General features: G+C 41.0%; 1 protein-coding gene across 2 annotated transcripts in view; it reads right to left on the bottom strand.

Moving 5' to 3' along the window:
* Positions 1 to 3,311, bottom strand: part of COL8A1 (collagen type VIII alpha 1 chain) — a 154,154-nt gene extending 150,843 nt beyond the window's left edge. The window contains exon 1 of one of the 2 annotated variants that reach the window (XM_040484298.1): positions 3,112 to 3,311. The gene's annotated coding sequence lies outside the window, so the exon portion shown is untranslated. The remainder of the gene's footprint in view (positions 1 to 3,111) is intronic. The other variant, XM_040484296.1, reaches the window with a different exon arrangement.
* Between the last annotated feature and the right edge of the window lie 10,717 nt (positions 3,312 to 14,028).

The raw sequence follows: 14,028 nt of genomic DNA, 5'->3' as shown, positions 1-14,028 counted from the left end.
AAGGCATGAAAAAAGGCTTGGTTTTCAGAGGATTACTGGGAGGACCAGAGGTTGGGAAATAAGTGTTTATCTCAATCACTCTGCAAGTTGCCATACCAAAGAGGGTGACCATAGATAAGAAGGAGTAATTTGCTGCTTCTAACTTCTCACTTGCAAATAATCACCCAACTTTGGGCCCTTTCGGAAGGTTAGGGGTGGGTTTGTTGATGTGAACCACCCATTAATGTTCTGAGGGTTTTTATACTCATAATATAGTTTTAAAAAAGCTGTAAGTGGCAAAGTCCTAGGGGTTTTAATGTGAGGTAGACCTGAAATCGTTTTGGTCTTTAGAACTGGGCTATCCTCTGTTAGAGTAGGGCACAGAAGAGATGGACCTTAGCGTATTGGTGGAACTATTCTTATTGATTTAAGACAAAAACCAAGAGCAGATATGACTATTTGCTCTTCTGCACCTCTTCATATTTCATACAAATAAAGGCAAAAAGAAGTTGCTTTTGTAACAGATTCTGCTCTTTCTCTTCTCCCGGGGCACTTCCTAGGAGACATTCCTCTCGGCTTCCCACTTGGTTTCATCCCCATTCTCCTCTTTGATTTTCATGGGTATCAATGGACATAAAGTGGGATACACTTTCTGGTCATTGGAAGACTAATACTGTTTTGTAACTGTGACAATAGGAAAACAATCCAAATGTGTGTTTCCCTAGGTTTAGCAGGCCCTTGAAGTGAGCAGAACACCTTCTCTGTGTCTCTAGTGAAAGGAAGCTGCCCATTTTTTCTTTTTTGAGAAACATTAAAGGAGTTGGTCAAGCCAGCTCGATTGGTGTTAGATAGGTATGGTCATGAACCCAATTCAGGGGCAGCTATATAACGGCAGAGAGCAAAGACTCATGTGAAGTCTCCACATTGTGTGCAAAGGAGAGACATTGGGATGGCTACTACGTGAAACCCAGCACTGATTTTTCTAAAGACTTAAGAAGTCTCGTCTTGCCTGATATGTGCCCTCTAGGGAAAGACTCACTTTAGGAGTCCAGTAAAGGGCCCTGGGAAAGTTAGGTCATGAGCCATCTACATGATCTCACCCAGTTATTTAGGGTGTTGAACTTGATGGCACAGGGGGAAGGCAGTTACTATTAAATGGTTCGTAGCTGGTAGAGTGGATTAGCTGCCAGGAAAAGCAGAAGCAAACTCTGGGAGAACACTTTTCATCCCCAAATTTAGGAATAACAGGAGCTCTTTTACATTGGAAACACTTTTTTTTTTTCTTCTCCCAGAAAAGATAACTTCCCTCAAGGGAAATCTGGTGAATGAAGTGCATTTTCACTCTTGCGATGATGGGTTTGAGTCCGGCATAACCATAAAAAAGAATTAACTTGGACATACCACACACTTGGTTTGGCCTTGTCCCATACCTGTGCTCTTGTCATGGTTGATTACCCACTTACATCAGATACGAAGCAAGCAGACTGCACTGTGGCTGAAGATGAAAGGTATTTTAATATGCTCAGGTCACATACTATCTCAGCCAATAGTAATTTTATATCATTTTCTTAAAGGAAACCACACTCCTTGCAATAATTTTTTCCAATGAAGCAAAATTTTACATGACAGAAACCTTTATATGTAACTCTTTCATTTGAATCACAGCATTGAATTCCTTCCCTGCCAAGCAGAGTTTTAATACATCTTTATTATTTCCTTTGATATGCAAATGATACGGAGAAAAGCTTTGAAAGACCCTCAGTTAAACTTCTGTTGATTCTACTTTCTTTAATAGTGAAGAATTATTTACAGCTCTGGTGACTTTTCCCTTTTTAAGTGAAACAATATACACAAACCAAAAAAGAAAAAAAATGAAGCTTTTCCTCTTTTACTTTAAGAATCTTAAGGGCTGAAATAGTGGGTTGGTTTCCTGACCAAACCTTTGGTTTGCCGTCTCTAAGCAGTCTTGTGCAATTAATTCCCCAGAGGAAATATTTGAAGAGGGTTTTTCTCCCACATGAGAGAGTTTCATCCCACACAGCCCACAGATTTTGATGGCAAACTTCATGGACCAAGCGTCTGGTTTTACAGGAGTAGCCGTGGAGCTACTCACAGAAGCTCTCACAGGTGCACGGTACTCATTCTCCGACCTCAGAAACAGGAAGGTATGGCAGTCTTTAAATATGATGGTAGCTTAACTACTGCGTAGCTCTAGAATCCAGTCCTAATCAGGTCGATGTTAATTACTAGATGAGGGAAAGGAGGGTGGCAAGCAGGGTTCAAACTTCCAAAGCCTTCAAGCTGATCTTTTTCTTTTTCTTTTTTTTTTTTTTTTTTACAACCGTCTGGTGTACACAGAAGAATTGTATAATCTGGCCTGTATTTTTCTCTTGCTGTGAAACATATTGAAACGCTTTATGTTTAGGTGTATGTATAGAAATTCATGAAGTTCCTTTATACACTTTCTGGGTTCTGACACCGTTCTCATTTTAGAAAGTCTTGAAAAGATAGCTTTGTGAGAGCACATTTTGCCCCAGCTTGTAAATTTGGGTTTGTTCTTTCCTATCTACCAGCCACCTGATTACTGTCCCTGTGCAAAGGGCACCCGTTCACATCATTTTTTCCAAGCACTTAAACCTGGAAAGATACTTTTTAAAGGACTCACAGAAGCTGTCTTAGGGGGTTTGGAAAACATCGCAAAATTGTTAGCAGACCTTTTGACTGCTATTTTTAGGAAACTAATTGTGTTCTTCTAAAGTACGTTTTTGACAATGGGACAAAGTTTTCCTTGCCCCCACTGATATATGAGATAGTTACAATGAAAAGCGTAAAACACCCCAAACAGATACATTTTAACTTCAGCAACAGTCAGCAAATGGGGAAAAGTGATTTAAAAAGAGAGAAGCTTTTTTGCAGTATTTATGCTGCTGTTTCTTGCCCAAAATGAACTTTTATTTTACCGTTCAAACAGAAGTTTGTTTTCCAACCAGTTGCTAGTTAAAGGAGCAGCTGATCTGGCATCCATAAGAATCAGGTCGAACCCAACGGTAAGCATGTTGACCAGAGGAGACGTATTTCCCACCCCCGCAGCAACCCCCATTAGGTCAGATGCCTGCAGAAGTGTTCTCTTACCTTGAGCACGTAAGATCCGGGAGAGAGGCTGGGGGCTCCCACAGGAGAGGACCGGGAGAGTGCTCTGATCCTCGGCTGGTAACATGCACTTGGCTTTTATGGGCAGGTGGGAGGGGCTGCTCCTCATAGTAGGTGGGCAGGAAAGGAGCGGCGGGCGGGCAGCCCTGGGTGGAGCTGGACACTCTTCTCTGGGGAGGGGCGGAGAGGGCAGAGCAGGAGCCCGAAGGAGGGAGGAGAGACGGAGGGGGGGGGGGGGTGTGTAGAAGCGGTGGAAGGAATGGAAACGGGAGAGGGAGGGAGAAACAGAAAGAAAGAGAGAGAGAGAGAGAGAGAGAGAGAGAGAGAGAGAACGAAGAGAAATAGAGAAAGGATGTAGATCACAGAGGGACAAAAGGTTGGGGAGAAAATGAACAGAAGACAGAGAGACCAGCAAGATCTGGAAGGAAGAGGGAATTGAATTATTTTGTTTTTGTATGCCTTTTTTTTTTTTTTTTTTTTTTTTTGAGAGGGGAGTTGTAGGTGACTGTGATGACTAAAGGTGTTTTCTGTGAATTTGAAACACTAAATAACGGTTCAGGGAAACGGAAGGGTTCCTGAGCGAGCCACGGAGGGGAAGCGGGGCGTCCGAGGAGCACGGCCCGAGCGCTGGCGGACACCCACCCGGCAGCGGCGGGCGCGGAGCGGAGCGCAGTGCGCGCAGCAGGCGCCCCCCGCGCCCCCGGCGCCCGCAGCCCCCGTGCGTCCCGTCTGCCCGCGGGTGAAACCCGCCCTCCACTCCTCACTCCCACCAGTGCTTATTTGACAAGAAAGGTCTCCCTGTGCTGCCGGTACTGTGCAGCATCCCGAGGCCCCTCTTGAGACTTCTGCAGCATTAAGGTAAATCCAGCAAAGGTTCGGGAGGATCAGCTGAGATTGGCTTATGGGGAAAGGAACCTCAAACCCAGCCTCGGTCCTCCAACATCTGCTTATGTAACAGGATTTCAGGACTCTGCCCTCTGGTTATTTTCGGTATTTAAAAAACTCTCATTCCTAACAATTGGAAAACGTCTTGGTGCCACAGCTCACTCTCTGTGTGTCTTAAACATTCAGAGAGGATTCAACCAGCAAACGGCAGAAGGATCAGGCTGAAATTCTTAAGAAATACATTCAGAGAAAGAAAAACAAGCTCCTTTAGCTGCTGAGTGGTGACTCACTTCCCAGTCCAAGCTCGATTTTTGCACCAAAGGAACTAAAACATTTAAAAAGAGAGAACCTGAACCTGAAGAATGGGCGGGGGGGGGGGGGTCACTGAGGGGAAAAAGGGAGGAGTGGGGTAAGTGGGCTGGGAAGAATAAAAGGACTTTCACTGAACAGCTCTCTACATGAATGTATCTATATAGAGAGAGAGAGATACAATGTGATTCAAGGTTCACCACAACCTTATGAAGTTAAGTATTGTGTAGTTTTGGTTGTTTGTTTGTTTTTAAAGAAGTTAATCTTACAGGGGTGAAGGAATTAGCTCAAACCAACAAGATGAATGGAGAGTCACAGCTAGTGAGCTTGCAAAACTCGTGCACTCTGTGCAGGAGGCTGTCCTGTAAAACACCTAGCCTGGTCTCAGATTAGATCCTGATGTCTGTGGATTCCCAGGCTCTGAGAGAAGGAAAAATACGGCCAAGAGCTGGGTTTCTTAAACTAGGTTCTATGACATCTCAGGCAGGGTAATTCTTTGTGGTGGGGACCTCTTCTGTGCACTGCACAATATTGAGCAGCCTCTCTGGTCTCTACCCACCAGATGCCAGTATCACTCTCCTTCCTAAGGGGTGAATACCAAAAATATCCCTATACTTAGTTAAATGTCCCTGTGGTGGTGGTGGGGGGTGTGTGTTTGTGCAAAATTCTCTCCTCCCTGTAAGAAACATTGGTCTAAAGGTCACACCTATAAAAAAGGATTGAAAGAAATCCATTAGGAAAATACCCAATAGTGGCATTTGGGTAACAATAATACTAGTTGTCACATGTCTTAAGTTTATACTAGACTTAGTTTTTTTACATATTCATACTCCCATCTGTCTGTCTCTAGAGCCCAAAGCTTTGATTGCTTTATTTGTAACGAAGCTTATTCTCCGTTGGATACATGTGAAAATCAACAAAGTAGAACGCCATGTGCCTGGAGGATTAGATGAAAAATTTAAAGTTTATCATAAACAAATTTGACATTGGAATAATTATTCCAAATATTATGATTTTTTAGGCATTGCTTATTTGTTTTAATATTTATAATTTTTCATATCTGTGTATCCCTGCTATTTTACATTATAGTCAGTAAATTTTTGGCTGCAAAGAAATTGTATCTAGTGGTTAACTAGCTAGCAGAAAATAAGTACTCACTGGATACATATCATGTAATTGAATAAATGACACTATGGAGCACTGACCCATAGAGAGTGGACAATATTTATTGGCTTAATGATTGAAAAAAAGAATGAATACTTAGAAAGGTAGAATTTTCACATTAACTTTCATGCCCACTTGCTGTTTGGTTTTACTGTTTTCTCATCCTCCATAATTCAGTTTTCCTCTTTCCAAAGAGTACGTTTGTCTTTTGAGGATGTGGCCAAACCCATTAAATTAAGTCTATGAAATGAATAACCCTTGTTACTGGTCCTAGAAAGAGAACTGCCTGATGCTGCTGGGCAGACCCCTGAAATCAGATGTGATTTTATAGGCAGGGTACCACTTCTGGCACTTTCTAACTTAGGAAAGAAATGTTTTCTGCACAAACTGCACAGGACCCAGTTAGAGGAGCATCTGTGTGGTTAACACATTAGTAAACATCCTCATTAGGTTACAGCAAATCATCCTTTCAGTCCCAATTTTATGCCTTCCAAATATTCCAGTTTCATCACAGAGTTGTGAAAAATAGAAACAAAAGGCAAGAAAAGCACGTTGGAAGGGAAGGCAACTGATGGTTGTATTTTTCTTCTCCTTTCTCTTCCTTTCCTCCCTCCTTTCAAACCTGAATATGCAGCCAAGATAACAAAAGAGCTTCTTTCATTTTGTTTGGATGGTGCTAATGGTTAGTTCATTTCTCTAGTTCACACTTGCCTGAATCTGATTCAGTAGCAGATCTGGACAACAAGTAAGGAATCCAGGAATGTGATTCCTTTGCTGGTTCTTAGTGTGCCCTTCTAGAATCTCTCTGAAGGTGACTGAGGTTTGAAATGACCTAGTTTGGTCTTCTGTGGAAAGAAAGGAATCCAATGACAACACACTAGATGCTCTGAAGTTTCCATTGTGGGGATAATACAATAACAGCTCCAGATTATTACCTTATTTTAAACAGCTTTGAATATGGAACGCCCCCCTTTTTCTTTTTGCTCATTTAGAAATAATAATTAACAAATATTTATTAAGAATGGATACCAGACAGTGTTGAGTATTCAAAGCAGAGGAAAATAAGAATGTAGATCTGTTCTCATAGAAGGAAAAAAAAAAGCATGAAATCCTGTTAGCTGGGTAGCAGAGAGACTTTGAGGAGGAGCTGGCATTGAGCTCGGCCATGGAAAGTAGTGTTTGGATACATGCGTGATGAACAGGAGGGCAAGGAAGGGAATGTGTTCAGCTGAGGAAGACACAGGGATATTTGGAGGATAGTGAATTGGCCAGCATGACTAAAGGGAAGGGTCTATGTAGGAAAATAATGAGGCTAAGAAACAGGGCAGGAGAGGTGAGACCTGCCTATGGAAGGCCTTCTACATCACCTCAGTAGTCTGAACTGTAGTAATAGTAATAGCAGTCGTCGTTGTTGTTGTCATAGCTGTGGGCCGTGAGAAGTCATTGAACACTTCTGAGCAGTACAATGGCATGATGGAAATGGCATATTACTAAGATTTCACTTTTCTTTGAAAAGGATCTTTCTGGTAGCTTTGCAGATAAATGTGTATGGTATGTCTAAGGCCATTAGCATACTTAGAGAAAAGGGAGTGTCTTTGTCCTGCGGACTTGGAGGCCTGTCTTTGCGAGGTGGCAGAAAGAGTGGTGACATTGTCTCTGTCGGTGCCCTATGTGGTTGTAAGGAGAGAGAAAGACAGGACCCCTCCACCCCCCGCCCTCCCAGGGTATGGCCCAGATGACAGATGGGATTCATGTGAAGGGTGGTGTCTGCTCTGTGTCAAGGAAGCCTGACTCTTCTTTCCCTGTGGTAGCTTTGAGGTTCTCAAAAAGTATCTACTCCCAGATTGAGTAGGTCTGGTGAACGAGATCACTGAGTTTTCAAGGGCTCCTGGATTAGAAAGCGATGGAACCTGGCATTAAAAGCTGTACCTTCACATGTATGCTTTTAAACAGCTAACTTTCAATTGTTTTATATGTGTTACCCGTGGCAAATTTCAGCCTGATTCTTTCTGACACTCCCAAGTACTTTAGAATGCAAATGAACATGACTTTTAGTCTAAGCAATAATCATTGACAACACGAAGTAAGTTTGATGTATAGACGTTTGCTCTCTATCTACCAAATGATCCATCGGTCAGTCAGCCTAAGCTTGTTCTAAGTATCACTAGATATGATCTTGGGCTGCAAGGCACTCACAATTGCCAGCTCTCCCAGGGAATTTAAAATAGGGTTTTATTTACAAAAATTGAAAAGGCTTATAGCACAGGAGAAAGGCACACCTCTCCTGCATTCCAAAGGAAGGCTGGATTCTGTGAGTCACCGTTTTCCTTGTTGGCCCAGATGGTAGAGAGCTGACTTGGGTGATCCTACAGACAACTGCCTCATAGCTCCCGCTGGCTTTATAAAGAGCACTGCACAGAGAGTCAGGAAATCTGGGGTTTAGTCCCAGCTAGGTCACTAACTACCTGTGAAGACTCGGGGCTGATGTTTTATCCTTTTAGGATTTAGTGTCCGTGCATAAAATAAGAAGGCTTAACCAGACATTCTCTAAACTTCTTTCTACCCTTCCGATGTCTACTTTGTGCCAGTCAGTAGATGATTCTCCTACTCTTCCCCCATGATGTCAACTCAACATTCAGAGATGCACATGCTCAACTTTGGGCATGGGACTAAGAGCTCAGAACGCATTAGTCCAGTGTTTGCTACAAGGGGATTACACCCCAATATCAAACCTTGTCTGTGTTCTAGGTATAGAATCCTGAAGTGGGGTGTACTTCTGTCACTCAGCTGGCTCTTAACTATAAGCACTACTTACAGTGACCTTAAGTCACCCAGAAGTCCCCTGGGTTTAGCTGTCAGCGTCTAAACCTGGAAGCCTTTTAACTCTCTTTCTCTGAATCGAGTAGGAATCCTCGTTTTGCCTGGTGGAAGTGGGACCACACCACACCTATTCCTAGCTTCTGAGAATTCTACCCATGGTGCCAGATTTACTTGATATCCAAATTGATCAATTTCATTTCCTAAGAGGCTCTCTATCTTCTCCCATTGTAAATTCCTTCATCTCCCCAGTGTCTCACCCCTTTATTACTTTAATGAGGAAAAGTTTGAATGCCCTTTTCAATATAGTCTAAATTGTTATAGCTCCTTTAGTTTCCCAAACTATTAGATTTTTCTAGCATCTCTGAGCCTTTTTCTGACCCTCACCTTCCCCATAACCAGTGACAACTAGAGTCTGCTCTTTTAAATTATTAATTTTTAAGTGTTTATTTTTGAGAAAGGGAGAAAGAGAGAGAGAGAGAGAGAGAGCAAGCAGGGGAGGGACAGAGGGAGAGGGAGACAGAGGATCAGAAGCAGGCTCCGCGCTGACAGTAGCAAGCCCGATGAGGGGCTCAAACCCACAAACCAGGAGATCATGACCTGAGCCGAAATCAAGAGTCAGGCGCTTAACAGACTGAGCACCCAGACGGCCCATTCTGTTCTTTTTTTATACTTTAAAAAATTTGGGGGCACCTGGGTGGTTCAGTTGGTTAAGCGTCTGACATCAGCTTGTGACTCTCTCCCTCTCTCAAAAATAAATAAAAATTGAAAAATTAAAAAAAAATCCACTGTAGGAATTCTCTCATAGGGGCAGTGCAATGAAGAAGGGGTAATATAGTCAAGGGACTTTTTTCTTACTCAGGAGTGGAAAAGTAAAGGCCTTCCAGGATGCTAGTAAAATATAGTTCACCCTTACTTATGCACCTTAGACTCTGTCTACAGTCTGGGAATTGTCTTGATCCCAGGATTCCCTCACTAAATAATTCTTAACTCTGCTTTGTCTTCTACCCTCCGTTCTTTCTCATTGTGGTTTACTCTCTTAGGTCCTTGTTAATATTTACCTCCTGTTCAGTTGCAATAAATCCTATATTTCCTGCTCTGAGTTATGTCTTACACAACTTAAGATTTTCATGAGAAACTCTAGTTTGACCGACAAAAATATTTATCTGAGATGAGAGATCTAACACTTGTCCTGACCTTAGACTACCACATCCTATCCACAGATCACCTTGCATGTTGCCCCAAAAGGAGTCTCCCTACGTCCAGCAGTGATTACATCATGCCTTCTTGCAGACACCTTTTTTTTTAAAAAAAATTTTTTAGTGTTTATTTATTTTTGAGAGACAGAGTGCAAGTTGGGGAGGGGCAGAGAGAGAGGGAGACACAGAATCCGAAGCAGGCTCCAGGCTCTGAGTTGTCAGCACAGAGCCCGATGTGGGGCTTGAACTCATAAACCATGAGGTCGTGACCTGAGCCGAAGTCAGATGTTTAACCAACTGAGCCACCCAGGTGCCCCCCCAACCTTTTTAAAAATATTTTTTTTCTTTTTTCTTTTTTTCTTGCAGACACCTTTGATGGCAGCACATTACCCGATTTGTAAAAAAAAAAAAAAAAAAAAAAAATCTGAATTCGTATTCTAGTATTTAAGTCTCTCCTCCATGATTCAAGCCCAGTTTTCATTTCTAATCTCACTCACATACCCTGTGATTCTGTCAGAGGAGACCATTTGCTTTTTACAATGTCTGTGCCGTCGACTCTTCATCTTTTATATGGTGGTAGCTCCTATAGCCAGATTCGCCCATGAACACGTGCTCACCTCCTTTATCCATTTACTTCAATACCACCTTCTTCAGGAAATGTTTTCTCTTTTACTGAAGCTCCAAGGGAGGTTGGTACATCTCTTATGACATTTTCCACTATCTACTGGTTTATACATATGCTCACCTCTTTTCTCCTTAACTTCACTGCTTTCTCCCTGAAGGTTTAACCCCTTTTCTTGAAGCTAGGCCCAGCATAGAATAGGTGGTCAATATGTATTGTGGATTGTAGAACTATAAAAAAAATTAAATCTTCCCTATCTTTCTCTATTTGTACCCCTTACATTTAGCTCAAAAACCAACCAACCAACCAACCAACAACAACAACAACAACAACAACAACAAAACATTTAGAGCTGCTGGTATATTTCTGGCAGCATTATAGAAGCTGAAGTTCCAGAGACCAATATGGTTTGGTTCCCATTTTTGAGGATTTAAACAGTCTTGTAGGGGATACAGATAAATACACCATTTTTATTCAACAGGGCCAATTCTACGGGTGAAATAAGTACTGGGGTCTATGACAGGGCTCAGAGGAGGCCTTTGCTCATTTAGGAGAGTTTTGAAATGGTTACTCAGAATGCTAAATGTAAGTCAGAAGATGGAATCAAGAAACATACAAAAAAGAAGAGCTTAGTTCTTGGTATTTGTTTGGGTGAAAATATAATAATATACTTTATGGTTTTTGGTTGGGGATCAGGAGGGTCAGTCTGCATTTGGCCTGCAAACCGAGTCTTCCTGCTTGGTAAGTAAGTCCGCTGAAGTACAAAGGTTATTTGAGCAGATGTGTTTCAATATTGCTTTGAAATAAAAAGGGTCCCAGTGCACTCTCCTGGTATACACCCTCACAATCTAAGACTTTTGATTGACTGAATGAGTAAACAACAGTCTGCAGCTAATGCTGAATGCCCTTAAGAACTGTGGCCACTTATTTTTGGACCCTCCGTGATGGCTGGATACCATCTCATGGTGTCTCGTTCCCATCTATTTCCTTTTAAGGGAAACATTTTACAAGATGTCCTTATAGAGCTTCCATGACAAAAAGGGGAACAATTTAGAGTTCTACATACCTTGGCTTCTATGTTATTCATGAATTTCTTTCTTAAATGTGGATGTATAATGGTTAGCCCTTGTCACTTCTGCTTAGAGCCGCCATATGGTTTTGTGAATATACTCAGTGTGCCAATACCAGATCTTTTCATCTCTGGCAGCCTACTTGTTTTCCTAGAAGGAGAGTCACAGTCCTGGAGTTTCACTCCATGCATAAGGGAATAGTTAAGTCTATCTGCAAGAAACCTTAAAAACATCACTGCTATCGACATGTGGTTAAATGGGCTTTAGATTACTATATAAGGGGGTAGGAAGAGAAATGACCTGTTAAGAAGTGAGACTTAAATTTCTATACAAAAAGTGGCCAGATCTCTTGAAACTCTTGTAAGTTGTTACTTATGGCTTTGTTTCCATTGGACTTTAGAGAAGAGTCTGTGCCACCCTCTTTTAGTCTCATATTGTTTTTCACATCCTCATTTCTCCCGTGTTCTAATTCTTTATTCTCTTAGTTTTTAAATTTACTTTTATCTTGTGTATATGTTGCATCCTTTCTGGAACCTTGGTTTTTATCAGACTTTCTGTGTTAGACCTACTGTCAGAGAGTTCCAGGGGGATACTGGTATCGCATCTGGCTATGTGGCAAGGAAGAGCGTTGCTCAGGATCAGATGGATTTCCTCCTTTCCCACTTTCAACAACTAAACCAAGACTATTTCTTACTGGACATTTCTGATGATAATGCGTGTTTGTAGCAACACAAATGAATATTATTTGCTATTTTAATTTGTGTTATCTTGTGCTAACTTCTGCCTTCTGGATTATAAACTCCTCAAATTGAGAAGTCAAAAAGACTGCAAGCTCCTTCAAAGCAGGAAGTCATGTTGCTCAAAGCACTGGTGTAGGCCTGACTGCACTAGTAAACTCTTGTTGCTTTATCTCCATTTTGAGACTATGAAGACTGCCATCTTTAAAATCTATGGATATATTTTCATCTGAATATTCCTCTTTATGACAAAAGTATGTATAGGCATACACATAAAAAATGATAAATTATGGGTATTTGGAACATCCTTTTTAGGTTCCAATCTGGGGCTTAATTTTTGAAGGGGATGTCCATATCACTAGTTTTACTTATAAATTAAGAATTTCACCTGTCATGTTGTTAGTATAGGCAAGAGGTTGGGGTCTCACGAGGGAAAGAAATTGGCTGTTCAGAAGTTCCTTCTGAATAATAATAATAATAATAACAATAACAACAACACTCTGTGGGACTCCAGTGCCTAGGAATATTAATAGCTGTTGTATAGAAAGGATATGTTCAAAGCATTTATGTTTCAGAAATTCTGGATTATTAAAATTAATTATTTTATTATTAATAAAATTTCCTCATTGTAGGGCTATTCTAAGCCTTCAGTGGCTAATGTGCTCTTTCAAATTCTGAAAGGTAGACGTATTATACATAGTGTTTTCTAAGATTATTCGAGTTACAGAGCCAAGCCCACACTGAGTTGACTCTTCAAGGGACTTTTCACAGAACTAGTTCTCTGTATGCCCTAAATGGGGAAACACTGTCAAAGAAATTGCCACATCCCCACCACTGGGACCACCACTGTCACTCCTCCCTCATAAGTATGGATGGCACTGGAAGCTTTTCGAAACATTTCCACATATATAATCTCATTTCATTTTCATTAGCTGTGATTAATGTAGGGCACCTTAGTAGATGAGAAAAGAGAGACATTATTCTAATAGTTGTTGCGTTAGTGTGTCAGAAAATTATTGAGTTGGGTAGAAGTAAAGAGAACACAGGTCCATGGCTAGAGAATTCTTGGAATTGTAAAGGATAGAGTTTTCTCTTTTTTTATTTTGCAAACATTTTGTTCCCTTTAAACACTATTCCTAGAGAAAACTGTTCTACTGTGTGTGGTGATGCATAATTTCAGATACTGTCCCATGTGGAGGGAGATATGACTCAGTGTCAATATGCCAAATCCATTTGTCTGTGTAAAACAGACTGATTCAATATTAGACCATAATATAATTGGGAGAAAATTGGAGAAAAAGTTTGAAATTTGACAAAAGCATTTTATTTATGACAGGAAATTTTGTGCAGATTTGTTAGAAATTCTTAACATAGACAACTCATTGGGATGGTTTAGAAACTTCCCTCTGTCCCTAATTTGTATTTGGATATCCATATATTTTTGATGTGTATAGTTTGTGCTAAATTTCCATTAATGTTTATGATTTGTTTTTCATTTAATACTAACATGAGGCTACTTTCTCTGGGTGGGTATAAATAACATGTTGTGGGCAAGCAAAAGTTAAACAGCAATTATCTATCTGTATACTTAGTTTAGTAACCAGAGTTTTTGTTTTTGTTTCCTCTTGAAGGGACATTTGTAAAGACAGCGAGGAAACGGCTTGCGAGTCTTCTAGACAGCATTTATCTAAAAATACATTCCTTTCTACCCACCTAATCCATTTTTTCCATGTACATCCCAGAAACAGAAGGCAGTGGTATTGTGTAAAGGGAGTGAGTAGTACCAAAGAGATTCATCGCCTGATACCCCAGAATAGCACAGATTTACGCAAAGCTACTAAAGACAGAAATTTAAAAATAACTAATGTAAAAAATAAGTAAGTGCAATGGAGTTCTTCAACATAGTTTAGGCATTGACCTTTGAGAAATTGCAGGGTGAGTGACTACAAATGCTTTGTAGCATCTGCCTTGGCACCAAAAAGAGACAATATAGCATGGGACGTTGAAGTGCCAACATAGGGCAGAGGTCTAACATTGTATAGATTTTCTCTATGCCCCCATTGAAGGCTCAGGGGCAGCTTGGTTGGTATGCTTGC

This window comes from Herpailurus yagouaroundi, unplaced genomic scaffold (genome assembly GCF_014898765.1).
Source record: "Herpailurus yagouaroundi ecotype Mexico unplaced genomic scaffold, PumYag 162, whole genome shotgun sequence".
In the NCBI taxonomy this organism is placed as follows: domain Eukaryota; kingdom Metazoa; phylum Chordata; class Mammalia; order Carnivora; family Felidae; genus Herpailurus; species Herpailurus yagouaroundi.
The sequence above is the reverse complement of the archived record's forward strand: the minus strand, read 5'-3'. Positions and strand labels throughout refer to the sequence as shown.